Source organism: Cibotium barometz, chromosome 39, assembly GCF_041138505.1.
Source record: "Cibotium barometz isolate CiBa-2024 chromosome 39, ASM4113850v1, whole genome shotgun sequence".
Lineage (NCBI taxonomy): Eukaryota > Viridiplantae > Streptophyta > Polypodiopsida > Cyatheales > Cibotiaceae > Cibotium > Cibotium barometz.
Window position 1 is genome coordinate 34,356,665 of NC_141084.1, and position 16,339 is coordinate 34,373,003.

Genomic DNA, 16,339 nt, shown 5'->3' on the forward strand with positions numbered 1-16,339 from the left:
TGGGCACTGGGCATAGTCTGAAGCCACTTAAGTGCTTGTGGTCTGTTTTCACTGTGAAAGCCTGTCCATAAAGAAAAGGCTTCCAATGTTTGAGAGCTGTGATCACACCCAAAAGCTCTTTGTCATATACCGAATAATTCTTTTCGGCGACATCCAACTTCCTACTATAATATGCCACGGTCTATTGTCCTGCTGGAGGACTGCACCTATGGCTACATTGCTGGCATCGGTGATGACCTCGAAAGGTTCGTCCCATGATGCTAACTTTAATACAGGTGCTTCTGAGGCAGCTTTCTGGAGTGCACGGAATGCATCAAGTGCCTTACCTGTAACTGAGACTTTCTGCTTGCGAGTCTTCACCCCCTTGAGCAAGTCGGTAAGAGGTGCTGCAAGGTTGGAAAACTGATGGACATGTGTACTATAGGCCTGACAAAGACCTACGAATGAACGGATTTCTTGGGCGGTCTTAGGGATGCCCCAATCTAAGATCTCCTGAACCTTTGATGGGTCTAGTCTAATCCCATCGGAACCGATGATATAGCCCAAATACTGAACTTCCTTAACACCAAAGATAGACTTTTTGGCGTTTATGTAGAGCTGATTATCTCGCAAAAGTTGCAAGACTTTCTCCACATCTTTCTCATGCTGCTCCGCAGTGGCTGAGAAGACTAGTATGTCATCAAGGAATATGAAAACACACTTCCCAATGTGGACTGCGAAAATCCTAGACATCATGTGTGTGGGAGAGATGGAATTAGGGTTAGTTCATGTGGGAGACATACACAGAGAAGCAAGGGAGAGAGAGAGAGAGAGAGTTGTGGGGATAAGTCAACTCATGAGGCATGAGTGTGTGACTCCCCTATCACACATGTATATATTGCACTAGTACACATAGTGCACTTAGTACATTAAAAGTACTAAGTGTACTATGTACTATAACTTATGGGCTTGTACACACTATAAGGGTGGGCATAACGCCTTTACCCCAACAATCTTATTGAACGTTGCGGGTGCATTTGTAAGCCCAAAAGGCATGACTACGAACTCATAGTGACCATGCTCTGTCCGAAAAGCTGTTTTTGGAATGTCAGCTTTAAAAATGCGGACCTGATGGTAACCACTCTTGAGGTCGATCTTAGTGAAAAACTTAGCAGCGTCTAAACGCTCCAAAATGTACTCTATCCTGGGCATAGGAAACTTATTCTTGATAGTGAGTTTGTTTAATGCCCTGTAGTCTACACAAAGGCGTGCAAACTTGTCCTTCTTTTGGACAAATAGGATAGGTGCAGCAAATGGGGAGGAAGAAGGCCGAATGAATCCGGCTCGAAGAAGCTCAGATAACTGCTTTTCTAACTCGCCCTCTAAAGTCTTGGAAAGACGATAGGGAAACCTGCTAGGAGGATCTGATCCAAGGACCAAATCAATGTGATGGTCCTCAAGGCGAGAGGGTGGGAGACTGGGCGGGAGATCGTCCCTAAGCATAATGTCCTGGTGTCTGGATAGGAGGTCTGCTAACTGAGGGACTGAAGATGTAACGGATGCTACTAATGAGGGAGGGGCTCTTTGAGCACGAACATAAAGGAGTGCTCTTTCTGCTCCCTTGCGGATAGCTCGTCTGGCCTGGAGATGTGAAATCAATGGGATGCCAAGGATGCTTCTATCCCCACGAATCATGACAGGCTCAGGAAAACCTTTACAAATAGTAAAAGTGTCCTGCCCCCAATTGGGAATAGGCTCAAACTGACAGAACCACTGAATTCCTAAGATCATGTCACACACCAACAGAGGTGAGACGATGAAATCTCGTTGAAATGAGGCCTTCTGAACTTCAAAGGCAAATTGCTGTGCCTTCTGGGAAATGTGGGTGCGAAGACCAGGTGTAAACCCATCCACATCCAGATGATATCCAGATGATATGGGACTAATGTGCAGTTCAATTTATTAACCAACTCGGGAGAGATGGCGTCTTCAGAACTACGCATATCGAAAAGGACTACAAACTGTCAGCCCTGGGCAGAGCCATAAGCTCGGATGAGGCTCTTCTGAGCAGCATCGCTCTCACCCTCCTGCTTAGCATCAAATACCACGGATGGCATAGAATGCATGGAAGATAAAAGTTGAATTGCATTTGAGGCAGGAGGCGGGGCTGGAGGAGCTGGGGAGGCTGTGGCAACTGTGGGCAGAAGGAGCTTTGGCGGCTTGTGCCACTTGCCATCTGTGGCAATCCTTCTTACCATGCCCTATAATATGACAGAAAAAACATCTATTTTCTGACTGGTACTTCCTTTGCTCCTCTGGAGGAAGATAACCTCCAGTAATGCCTGCTTTAGCCTTTTCATCAGGGGTTTTCTTAGGTTCTTTATCCTTCTTACCCCCTGAATTGGAGCTATTACTGTTGTCCTTCTTAGCATCTTTAGAAGACGCGTTACCTTCCCATGTCTGTGCAGCTGATTGCTGCTGCTGGGGTTTGGTACTGGACTGAGATGACTGCTTGGGCTTGCCCCCGTTAAGCTTCATTTCTTCATTCTGAGCGAGAGTCAGAGCTTGGTCATATGTACTTGGTTCAAAGTTACGAACTGTGAACCGAATGTTAGAGTCCAATCCACGAATGAATTGCTCCATCTTAGCCTGCTCAGATAACCCTAACTGCTGTGCTAAAGTAATAACCTTACCGGAAAACTGAAGCACTGGGGATCCGTTCTGTCTGAGTCCATAGAACTCGTCTTTCAGACCGGTCATGTATTGGGGCGGGAGAAGTCTGGTCTTCATGTCATGGACAAAGATGTCCCAGTCAAAGGCTGTGACACCTGTGGCCTGGTCTGTATGAATACTAGACCAATGCTGCCACCAAGTGACTGCCTCACCAGTGAGATGGGGAGCTGCTAAGTGGACTTTGTCTTGAGGGTCTGTGATCCTAGCTAATGAAAACTGGGCATTAAACTGATGAATAAATTGATTAACAGATGAATGATCACACTTACCATCATACTTACTGAAGTTTGGTTGACTGCGAATGATGGTGGTTAATGCTGATGCGGACTGTAGAAACACCTCGATGAACTGGGGAGACTGAGGAGAGCTACTGATACCTCAAGTGTATAGCCTCCTTTTCCCGTTGGTGCTCGAGTAACATACCTTGTCGATCAAGCTCACGTTGGTGTTCCCGAGCGGCGAGTTCAACCTGACGCCGGTCTTAGTCGATCCTGCGTTGGGCTTCCTCATAGTCCCGTCTTTCTGCTTTTTCTCTTTTCCTTCGGGCCTCGTCCTCTCTCCTTTGTTGTTCCATCTGAAAGAAGAGGGAGATGTAGTCGGGTGCTGCTGGAGGTGTAGAAGGACGTGCTGCTGCTGCCTCCAAGAGTTGGAGACGCTCCATGAGCAGCTGGTTCTGAGCTCTAAGAAGAGCTATGGTGTCTGCTGTAGGCGGAAGAACAAGCTCTCCTTCGGGGGAGACGTCTTCCGGCTGCTGAGTACTCTCTCCTGTAGACATGATGCTGAAGTCAGTGGTCGTGCCGGAACGCAATCTAACCATCCAAGCATGCCCCCACGCTAGGATACGGTGTGTGTGGACAATCTGAATCTGATACCAATGTGATATGCAGCGGAAGTCTTTATATTGGAAGATCCTGTCACACAGATGCTCACACCGTCTTCTGTATCCTGAGTTTCGTGAGTTTAGCAATCTATTTCAATACTTCAAACTTTAAAGAGATATGAGAGAGAGAGAGATGAGAACTGTACACCAGATTGGGTCCCGAATTACCCACTGAAGGGCCCCCTATCCCGATAACGAGATAGTATTTGCTTTATTTCTTTAGAGAGAATGACTGTGGACTGTAGATAAGCCAAACGCAAGATCTCGGAGGATCAGAGATTGGCTAAACTGTATACCGCTGTAGAAACACCTCGATGACCTGATCTCGAGCCTATGCACTCTTCCCAAGGGCATGAAAAAGGGCTGCACACCTGAGGCTGAGAAAAGGGAATGGTGGACTGTTCTAAGCTATGTTAGAATGCTGTAAATGCTTATGAATGCTATGTTACCTTCACTAGATGACTGCTGCATGTACGGATGATGCACAGAGGGCTGGATACTGATGATTCAGGGCTGGGAACTGCTGTAGACTGAAACGCAAACCTGTAGGGATGCTGCTGAACTGAAACGCAGGTAGTACTGATGCTGCTGGACAGAAACACAGGCTGTTCTGCTGCTGGACAGAAATGCATAAGTGTACTGCTGCTGCTGGACAGAAACGCAGGTGACTGTACGGCTGGTTCACATGCAGAAAACGCAGGCTATATGCTGAATCAGGGACTGTACTGATGCTGAATGCAGGCTGTAGGCTGATTCAGGGCTGATTTGATGCTGAAAGCAGGCGCCTAGGGCTGTAGGGGCTGCTGAACTGCAGGTGTTGGAGGAATAGGGCTGGCTGAAGCAACCTCAAACACTCCAAGGGCTGGATGAGACTAGTCTAGTGCTGAAGGCAAGGGAAACTCCTAGGGCTGAGGAGGAAAGCTCTTAGCACACTGAAGACTGAATGATAAACTAAGCCCTATGCAAGCCTATTTATACTAACTGGAGGTTGGTCAAGTTGGCTGGTCATTTAATAAAGTTTATATTTATAAATGACAAATAATGCAAATAATGCTAAATAAATACTATAAAATATGGAAAAAAATACCAGATAAATTCTAGTAAATTCCCTAAGGCTTCTGGGATGTTCCAAATGATGCACAAGCATATGAATGCATATTATGCAGGATGCAGAGTGCTTTCTGATGCAAACCCTAAGGCTTCTACTGACTCTACATGCATGAATGATTCTCTCCAAGTGGGTTAAGGGACTTGACTGACTGACTGACCGACCCGCTAAGGCTGAGGAATGACCTACGTAGCTCGTGCCTGACTTATCCTGGACTGAGGATGTACAACGGGGTCACGGCGTACGACAATTATCATCCTATTGGGTTCTAAAACTGTACCACTGCTGCACTTCTGATGATGAGCCATCTTGTCACCATGCCTTGAGTGCAGAGTGCATGTGACAAGGGATGCGCCGCCAGCCTCACGACTGGGTCCTTCCAGTCGGCCAGCCAAGAAAAACATCCACGACCCCAATAGAGCAGGTCGGCCAGCTCCATGTGCAAATGAGTGCAGTCGGCCAGCTCCAGTTGATCCTGCCAGCAAATGGTAGCCACCCACACCACGGAAAAATGGGGAAAAAATACGGGGAGTGAGGAAAAATGAGAAAACACCTATACAGGGCGGGCACACCCACAACAGAGGCCCTAGTGTCTGATAAAGACAGGAGATGACTTCTAACGTTCGGAGCACTCACACGGGTGATACAGTTTGAGGATCAGAGGTGCTTGGGCATGTACTTGATGGAGCTCAGACGACACAGGGATGTAGTGTTGAGGCAGCATGCTGAGAGACAGCCCCGGCTCCGACAGGACACCTCACAGAGAGCCATCACAGATTTCTGTGGTAGATACATCCACATTGGAATCTACTGCACACAACAGTTCCTCTACTACGACATCAGAGCCCACCACCTGTACACACGCTCCAGCTCCATGCCCCAAAGGAGTTCTTACTGAGAGAGCTCGATCCATTCTGCGAGCCAGACGTCCCCGACCCACAGCATCACGACCCTCCACCACACAGAGACAGATTCGTGAGGTTCTCCGCCAACATGTCACGCTCCCATTACAGAGGCCTGACATTCACTCCACCATCAGATCAGTTTTGGCCAAGGCGGATATCGACATTATCACAACATATCTCACTCTACACAGGATCATCTGTTGATCACATGTATTGTCAGATGTTCTCATTTTACTTTTTCTTTCAATTTTCCATGGCTCAGTATATCCATGGTACCATTGTATTACTTTTGGTCTCATAGGCCCTTGGGGTCTTCCGTAGAAGTTAATATAACTCTCTCTCTCTCTCTTTTTTTTTTTTTTTCGTGAAATGGTGTTTTATATTATATGTAAAATGTACATCAGCCACATGGCTCACACAGAACCTATGGCCCCAAACAAAACCCCCACAAAAGATCCTCTAAAGGATCATGACCATGCAAACCTGTACACTAATAAGAAAGCCTCCTAGCCAAATAAGCATCCCAGATAGAAGCATCAAAGATGAGCCAGCCGAGCCGCCGTAGACCATAAGGAAATAACATCTGCATCCAGTAGCTGAGCTGAGAGAAGAGAAGAAAACTGCCAAAGCAGCAAACCGCGGATACGTAGAATGTGCCCATGTATTCCAGACAAGGAATCAAAAATGAACCCATTCCGTGTAGTCCAAATATGCCAAAGTCCTGTCCATCTAAGGAAATGGAATATCACAAGGTGGCTGTCTGAAGTAATGACTTGAGGACAAATCCCAAATATCCACTGATGAGCCGAAACAGTAGACCTCTCTACTGCCTCCCAAACGCGAGAGACAAAAGATCAAATCTGACGGGCCACTGGACAACTCATGAACATATGCATAACTGTTTCAGTGCATGTCGTGCAGAAGAAGCAAGAGGCCAGTGTAATTTTACGACGGCTAAGCTGATCCCGTGTAGGTAACCCTCCCACCAACATCCTCCAAATGAAAACCTTACCTTGGTAAGGGAGTTTATACTGCCAACCACTCATAAGAGTTTTCTGCCACCATGATTTAGACTCGTGCAATCCCCACACCTTATTGGCCTTGGCTGAAACCCAATCTTTCTCTGATACAAGCTTATGATAGACCTGGTTAGCTGAGAGTGATATCAAGTCACCAGATTTACATAGTGCCCAATCAAGCCAAGGCTGATCTGCAGATGGCCGAGGCAATGGAGTAAAAGGCTCAACTGCATGCATGATGTCAGCCCATAGTGGCTGAAATGTCCGAGGAACCCTAAACCCTAAAGTGCTGCCGAATACGACGAAATGAATATGGCCTGTCACGACCAGGTATCACAGCATCTCGGATTCTAACCAAGCCTAGCCTGACCATGCGGTTGAGTCGTATGCGTGAAGCATCTCTGTCTGGCCAAACAATGACACGCGACTCCACAAATGTTTCGAACTGCAAAGAGTTCAAAAGTAGTCTTTCATGACCAGGATCCCACCGAGCCAACAGTAGAACTTCATGCCAAGAAAGGAGAATATGCGATAAAATGTGTGATGAGCGAATACGGACAGGATGAGCCGCATTCACAATGTCCCACCATGAAGCCTGCACACGTGTCTGCCCATGTGACAATCCCTCCAACTCAATCAAGTTACGAGCCATGAAAACCCAAGGCTGCTCTTGCAAACACATATCCTGAAAAAGCGCCCACCTACGCGCCACCATATGCAAGCGGACATCCAGTAAAGCAGCCCCACCCATTCTTTTGGGCGTCGTAATGTGATTCCAAGCTATCCATGTTTGACCCATAATATTTCCTTGCCTCTTCCACAGCATAAACCGAATGGGAGCAACCAAACGGATGAGAGATTTGTGCGTCCAAGGTAGCAAAGGTAAAAAATAGGAAATCATGCTAAGCATAATAACCTGAGCTACCTTAACCCTCACATGCATAGGCCACCCTTGAGCTTTCCAATACACAAATTTATCTGAGATCCGAGCAGAAATCCAAGCAAGAAGCGCTTGGGGGTCCACATCCACACCCACCGGATATCCAAGATGACGAACAATGTCTCCTGTATGCACCACACGGCCTTGCCACCCTAATGCCTCAAGATCAAATTCCGTGCATACAATGAGGGCTGATTTTGATGAATTTATTTTCAGCCCAGAAGCCAATGCAAAATTATTCCAAGCTTCTCTCTCTCTCTCTCTCTCTCTCTCTCTCTCTCTCCACCAGCTATGGAGTTCCATCCACCATAGTTGTACAACCCTAGGCTTGTCCTTCATTTGGTATCAAAGCAGGTGGCGCTTGAGCTCACATTGCCCCTCTGTTGTACTGCGCCCACATAACAACAGCCACTGCCAACGCTAAGTATTCAGCCAACGCCCCTTCTGCTGGGGACGAGTGTTCTACCCAGAGCCGCAAATGCCCATCACGGCTGGTGATGCAGCTAGTCCGCAATGATGATGATGACATCTAGTACAGTTGGGTGCCTCAGCCGAGAGATTTCACCCGTTTTTGTCCACAACCACCTTCCACATTGCAGTGTCAACGTCGTCTCCTCTCCAATCATCACCTCCTTCAACAAAACCGACAGCACCGCTTCACCACCCCATGGTCACCTAGCCACATGGTAGATAAGCCTTGTGCTTTGTTGTTTTGATATTTTAATACTTATAAAATCACAGTTTTCACGGGCACACTCTCTTCTACTACGCACTCACAACCTAGCTTCTCCCTCAACGGCAGCAAATCATCTTCATTACCTGCTCCAAAGCTGGGTCACCTCCTACCTCGACCTCAGCTACAGCCCATAAATCTGCATCAACAGAAAAAATCAACACCTGCAGTACTGGTAAAATGTCGTGTGCACCCTACACTGGGGTACACAGTGACACACTGGCATGATCATCAGTGCAGCATTTATACAGAAGAAGAACCTTTTCTAGGATTATTTGTCGCACGCCGTGACCCTATTGTGAGCCCTCAGTCCAGGGACAATCAGGCACGAGCTACGTAGGTCAGTCTCTGAGCTTTAGAGGTCAGTCAAATGTCAATCCTCTTAACGCACTTGGAGAAAACATCATTCAGAATCATGTAGTGGTCAACCTCAGCATTAGATGCATGTAGGCATTTTAGGTTCATTCACATAGAAGGGGCCAGCCCCAAGGCAGAGCCCCAACTTGGGCGAGCCTTGCAAAGGCATCCAAGGCCTTTGCCATGCAGTCTGCCAACAACCGACAGGTATTGCTACAGCCCGACCAGCATCTTTTGGGCAGCCGACTGTGCATGTGAACATTAATTACAGCAAATACAGCAACCGACTGTGCATGATGACCAATCGTGGGCATTCCTTGCAGCCGACAAGGTTTTTGCATCAGCCGACTGGCATTATTGCGTCGTGGGACACTTTTTTTATCAGTTGACAGATTCAGTAAGTTTTGCATACTCATTCCATGCAAGCAAACCGCCACAGCCGAGGACATAGCTCACTTGTTCATTCCATTTTGGTATCCCATTGGTGGTTTTCCACGGACTATCACATCAGATACAGATCCAAAATTTACGTCCCATTTTTGGAGAGCATAGTTTGGCAATTTTGGAACTAAGTTGCAGTTGTCCATCGCATTCCATCCTCAGCAGTCGAAATGGCCAAACAAAAATTTACAATCAATTGGCCTTTGACATTCTCAAATCATACTGCCATGACCAGCAGTCGAAATGGGAACAATATCTTCCTTTGGTTCAAGCAATCCTAAATAATACTCACTCATCGAGTATTGGTTGGACGCCATATGAGGCAGCATTTGGTCGCCAATTCTATTCTCTTTTGACGAAACAAGTGTCACCATCTCTTGAGGCCAATAAAACCACCGAGACATTCTCGGAAATCATGGAGTCAGTTAAGGAGCGCCTTGCCAAGGCTCAGGAAGCATATACCCAGCAAGCCAACAAATACAGGCGAGATGTCAACTTTAAGGAAGGGGATTGGGTATATCTCCGTATCATGAAACAACGGCTAAAGCAAGTGAGCAAGCGTTGTTCCAAACTATCATTCCGAAGTTTCAGCCCATTTCCAGTCATTCAAAAGTTTAAGTGATGTCTCTTTAAAGTTAAAGTTGCCGGAAAGTTAGACTATGCACAATGTCTTTCATGTTTCTTGGTTAAAGCCATATGTAGGTCCAGCATTGCAATCTGAAGAGCAACAACCAGATATGATAGATGAAGCTGAAGTCAAAGAGCCAGAGCAAATTCTCCTCCATAGATGCAAGCATGGATCCGGTCAAAGAATATAATAGTTTTATATGAAGTTTAAAGACCGCGGAACCCATGAAGTAGTTTAACTAGATGAAGAGTTCCTTCAAGAGTACCCCAGTTGTTAGCGGACTACTTGGAAGCTTTGAACCTGCCGCCGCCAAGTTAAGCAGGAGGGAATGTCACGTGCAACTTGCACTGGGGTACACACTTACACACTAGCATGATCATCAATGCAGCATTTATACAGAAGAAGAACATTTTCTAGGATTATTTGTCATACGCCGTGACCCCATTGTGAGCCCTCAGTCCAGGGACATTCAAACACGAGTTACGTAGGTTAGTCTCTGAGCTTTAGAGGTCAGTCACATGTCATTCCTCTTAACCCACTTGGACAAAGCATCATTCAGAAGCATGTAGTCGTCAACCTCAGCATTAGATGCATGTAGGCATTTTAGGTTTATTCACATAGAAGGGGGCAGCCCCAACTTGGGCTAGCCTTGCAAAGGCATCCAAGGCCTTTGCCATGTAGTCAGCCAGCAGCCAACAAGTATTGCTACAGCCCGACCAACATCTTTTGGGCAGCCGACTGTGCATGTGAACATTAATTACAGCAAATACAGCAGCCGACTGTGCATGATGACTAGTCATGGGCATTACTTGCAACCGACAAGGTTTTTGCATCAGCCGACTGGCATTATTGAGTCGTGGGACACTTTTTCATCAGCCGACAGCCTTTTAAGGCAGCCGACTGCTGTCTAGAGGAGGCATAAAAGCATGACCTCAGCCCACATAGCATACACAGTTTGCAGCATCCAATCAATTCCAGGCTAAGAAGGAAGATATTCTTCATACTCAGCCAGCATATGTGCAGTCCTACAGCTATTTGGACTTGCATCAGTGGCCAAGGAGAGTCTTCAAGAGAGCCTCGGGATAGGTGGATACTCAGTCGACATGCGGTCTTCCTCGTCCTTGCGTTGGGCATTCATATCATTGGTACTCAACATTGTACAGCATTTCTCCAAAGAATAATATAAGCAAATACTCTTGCTTGCTTGCAGGGGGGGCCTTCAGTGGGTATTGGGACCCAATACTATGTTGTCTTCTACATTCTCATTCTCTTCTCTCTCTCTCTCTCTACTCTCTAAATTTGATGCTAAAGATTCTCACCACATAAAGGTATAAAGAAGGCCCTGTTGTGCGTTATCATGATCAAGCTCAGTGCATGTAACATAAAATTTAGGGTTTCTCTGCATTTTTCGATTTCGGCATCAAATTGAACCTGCAACAACAGCCCAGAAAATTTGGGGCTTTTGCAAATTTGCCAATCTGCATTAAAAATTGAAGCTGTAGTAAGCCCAAAATTTGCCAAAATTGAAGTACGTGGTGAGTTCAATTTGAGGGGCTTTCCCCACAATTGGCACTTCCTAGCCAAATTGACATAAGTTGAAGGGTCATATGTGCTTATTTTTTGGGGCTTTTTCAAAAATTGACACAAAATGGCAAAATTGATGCCTTACAACATCAAAGACACTTGGCTTCACCGACTATTTTTTGGCCATCGTTCCAAGTGACAGTGTCTTGGAAATGACGCCGCAAAAGGGGCGACATCACCGGCATCCGGGGGGGGGATCTTCTTCCTCGACATATTCGTTTAATATTTTGCGTGTGAGTGTCAAGGGTTCTCTGCCCAGGATGTCCCCCAAAACAAGAAGTAATAATCTCTATGTGTGTTTTTCCACCTTATAAAAGGCTCATTATTTCTATCATACCCTGCCTAGAGCAAGGGGGGTTGTTCCTTGGGTAAAAACTGATGTATGTTGCTAGGGGTGGAGCTCCCACAAATGAGGCCTAGAAGGGCATTTCTAGGATGTTGGTGCCTTGGTCCTCTAGACCACTGAGTTTTTGTGCATCCATGCTTAGACCTGGAGCCTCTCATCATGCTTATACACAAGCCTTGTGTGCTTGGTTAAGCCTCCGAATCATGCTCAGACTTAAGCCTCTAAGTTGGCATAGAGAACATGTTTAGTTCTGGACATGTTGCAGTCCGGAGGCCATCGTAGAACTAGTTGAAGGTTTTCTAAGTCACACCACCTTCACTCCGAAGGGGGTTTTGTTGGGTATTCGGAGCTTCATGTGTGAATAGCCCTTGTGCGTGTTTGTGTGTAAATGTGCGTGTGAACTCACTCCTAGTGCGGATAAGATAAGTGTGTGTGTGACATAAGCAGTGATGTCATGGCATATGCCAAGTGTCATTGTTTAGTGTGTTTGAACGAGTCAAAAGATAAGGCTTCTAGTCGACAAAAGGGCATTGTACTTTGTGAAGAAGATTATCAATCAAATCGTCTCTTAAAGTTTTTCACTCTCTCTCTCTCTCTCTCGCTCCCATCTCTGCACCAACTATGGAGTTCCATCCACCATAGGTGTACAACCCTAGGCCTGTCCTTCACCTCCTTGGCTGCACACATTTCCAGCTCTTTCGGTCTGCCTAATCTTGCTCCATGTGTTCCCAGCTGTCACCATGCATTACTTGGACAATTTACCAAACTCAGTGTGCATTGATACTAGCAACCTACATGGTAATCACAGTCAAATGAAAGAGCTCTGAGAGGGGATCGTTTTGAGTCCACTCTTGCTTGATTCAGATGGGTGTAGACCCCAAAAAGCACTGCAAAAAGCCAAAAAGAGAGAGAGCGTGTCACATGCACTCTGCACTCATTGCATGGTGACAAGATGGCTCATCATCAGCAGTGCAACAGTTGTACAGTATTAGAACCCAGTAGGATGATAATTGTCGTACGCCGTGACCCCATTGTACATCCTCAGTCCATGATAAGTTAAGCACGAGCTACGTAGGTCATTCCTCAGCCTTAGCGGGTCAGTCAGTCAGTCAAGTCCCTTAACCCACTTGGAGAGAATCATTCATGCATGTGAGTCAGTAGAAGCCTTAGGGTTTGCATCGGAAAGCACTCTGCATTCTACATAATATGCATTCATATGCCTGTGCATCATTTAGAACATCCCAGAAGCCTTAGGGAATTTACTAGGATTTATCTGATATTTTTCCCATATTTTATAGTATTTATTTGGCATTTATTGTCATTTATAAACATAAAGTTTATTGAGTTATGACCAGCCAACTTGACCAGCCTCTAGTTAGTATACATAGGCTTTCAGTGTGCTAAGAGCTTTCCTCCTCAGCCCTAGGAGCCTTCAGCACTAGACTAGTCTCATCCAACGCTTGGAGTGCTTGAGTTTCCTTTAGCCAACCTTGGTTCTCCAACGCATGCATCTTCAGCAGCCCTACAGCCATAAGCGCATCAGATCAGCCCCAATCAGCATAAGATACATGCGTTTTCTGCATGTGAACAGTCGCTTGCTTTCAGCATCTATTCAGGCCAGAATTCAGTCTACAACCCTGCGTTTTCTGTCCAGCATCAGCATTCAGCCTGCGTTTCAGTCCAGCATCATCCCTACAGGTCTGCGTTTCAGTCTACAGCAGTTCTCAGCCCTGACTCATCAGTTTACATCAGTATCCAGCCTTCAGTGCATCATCTACATCTGCCCCAGCCATCTGGTTAAGGTAACACAGCATTCTAACATAGCTTAGAACAATCCACCATCTTCTTTTCTCAACCTCAGGTGTGCAGCCCTTCCTCATGCCCTTGGGAAGAGTGCATAGGCTCGAGATCAGTTCATCAAGGTGTTTCTACAGCCGTGTACAGTTCAGCCAAGCTCCGATCCTCTGAGGTCTTGCGTTTGGCTTATCTACAGTCCACAGTCATTCTCTCTAAAGAAATAAAGTAAATACTATCTCGTTATCGGGATAGGGGGCACTTCAGTGGGTAATTCGGGACCCAATCTGGTGTACAGTTCTCATATCCCTCTCTCTCATATCTCTTTAAAGTTTGAAGTATTGAAGTGGATTGCTAAACTCACGAAACTCAGGATACAGAAGATGGTGTGAGCATTTGTGTGACAGGATCTTCCGATACAAAGACTTCCGCTGCATATCACAGAGCGAAAGAAAGGGCAGGATAAAAGAAGAGCACCAGCTTTCTTTCCTTTTTGGGGAGAGAGAGAGAGAGAGAGAGGTTAATCACTATATTTAGATGCCAGGGTCCAAACCTGCAAGCAAGGGTGTTACCACTCAGCTAGGACCTGCTGGCAAGCTTTATCAACCGAATGCACTATATAGAGATGCCAGGGTTCAACACAGCAAACAAGGTGTTAGCACTCAGGCTAGGGCCCACTGGCAAGCTTTATCATGGAATACACTGTATGAAGATATGCTGCGGTCAATTTTAGGAGGATCTGGGGCTTCAAAACTAACAATAGGTCTGTATGGTGGTTCAACTTACAAGATTTGGCCGTGTTTCATTGTTTAGGGCCAGTTTCAACTGTTCTCTAAGCGGTTTTGACCTTGATTGACCAGTGCGCTCTGCTTTGACCAGAGTTTGACCAGTGCTTGTTTACTAGATTTGAGGAGTAATGACATTATCTGTAATTATGATCTTTGATAAGGGTTTCACTGGCATTGACCAAGTTTTGACCATCTTTTACTTGGTATATGAGGGCTACAGATCAGCCACACTAAGGATTCTTTATGTAATGTTTCAATACCTAGTATCTTAAAACCATGAAAGAAATGTATGTATCCAACTATACGCAAACATGCTCCTCCAGCAAAACAGGAGTACAAGATTCTTGGTCAAACCCTTGCATTCGAATTGGATTTTGGTCTATGTTTTGGCTGGCTTTGACTATGTGCATGTGACTTGGCACTAGCGCAGAGTTTGTTTCTCTAGCTAGGGCAGTTAATTTACACTGAGCAATGCCTTTTGTTCTTATGAAGGAAAGATACCTAGATGGTAAGTGCGGGGTGGGGAGTGGGGATTATTTTAGTCCCACTGTGGTGTAGAATGCACTTGCATAGCATGCTCTCCTGCACCATTTCAAGTTTTCAAATTGTTACTAATTTTTGTTGAGAGTGATTATATTACATTATGAGTTAGGGTTTGACCTTATGCCCCACGGAACATAATGCGATAGCCACTCAGGCAAGGGCTCGCCTAATTGTATAAATAAATGGTTTTCTCTCTATCTGGGGATGACCACCAGTTGGCTCAAGTCACATGGCTTTCCAGTGACCTGGTTATGCAGAGAAGCATTACATACTCAGATCCCCGGTCTACTATGAGAACGCAGGTGCTACCACTATCACTTCATAAGGGGTTCAGGCCCCTATAACAAGTGATGCATTAAGAAATCAGAGATGTCTGAGACTATACCTATTAAAGCTGAGGAAAAGACTACCAAGGTAGCAGTTCAAGAGGCAGGATACCGCGCAGTCATTTATCACTGACTTTTTCTTAGCCCTCACCAGCAAGCCCCAACTCACTCTCAACCCACATGAGATCCGCCAAGACAAATTGACCAGGATAGGGCTAGATGCCCCCACCAAGAGAGCACCCCATGCACTCAGGGGGTCCTCCGAGAGAGAGCACATGTCCTCAAGAGAGCCAGACGTCCCCATCCTAGAGACCTATGTTAGGAGTCATCTCCTGTCTATACATATACACTAGGGCCTCTGTTGTGGGTGTGCCTGCCCTTTGTAGGTGTCTTATCATTTTTCCTCACTCCCCGTATTTTTCCCCCACTTTTCCCTATTTTTCTGTGGCATAGGAGGCAGTCTTGTAGTGGCAAGAGGACCTTGAACCTGGCCGACTGCATCTGTGGAGACTCTGGAGGTGGCCGACTGCTCTGCACAGGTCGTGGACCTCCCTGATGCTGGCCGACCCCCCCTGCTGCTGGCCGACTGTGCATTTCAGCAGTCGTGGGGTTTTTTGTATCCTATCGGCTGCCCCCCCCAACAGCAGGCCAACTGCTGTTGGGGGGCCATATAAAATGGCCCCCAGCCCCCTTGTCACCATTGTATCATTCCGAGATTCTTTTGTGTATATAGAGCAGAGTTACACGCCTCTACCTCTCTATCTCTTGTGCTGTTATTTTCTGCATTGCGTTTTGCTCTTGTGTTCCCAGATCTGGTCATCATCTCCGCTGCGTATTCTGACAACCTAGACCCTCCACCCGCCAGCTCCAGATGCGGGACTTGCTTCAGTGAGAGAGAGGCAATTTCAAGAAGGGTGGATCAAATTAAACTTGTCCTTCAAAATGAAATTCTAGGTATACTTCAAAAACTTGAAACATGAGGCGTAGATAACAAAATTTTAGTTTTTGTTGGGTGCACAAACCAGCCTAATGAGAAATCATCATTCAAAGGAAAACGCATTTAACTCTAGGAGAGATCGAGGAACCATTCAACAGCTTATGTTTCAAACTAACATCACTTGGTGTGTTTTTTTTTCAACCGGACTTAGGCCCAAGATCCTCCCATAGTTCCGGTTTTTCATCGCCCGCCGCAGGCAATGCTGCCAAGGGAGCACCTAGTGGGGTTTGAACCCAGG

At 46.2% G+C, this 16,339-nt stretch overlaps 1 protein-coding gene across 5 annotated transcripts in view; it reads right to left on the reverse strand.

Annotated features, from left to right (window-relative positions):
* The window catches only part of LOC147616014 (protein TIFY 7-like), a 126,458-nt gene that overhangs the window by 109,032 nt on the left and 1,087 nt on the right, over nucleotides 1-16,339 (reverse strand). The window lies entirely within an intron of this gene.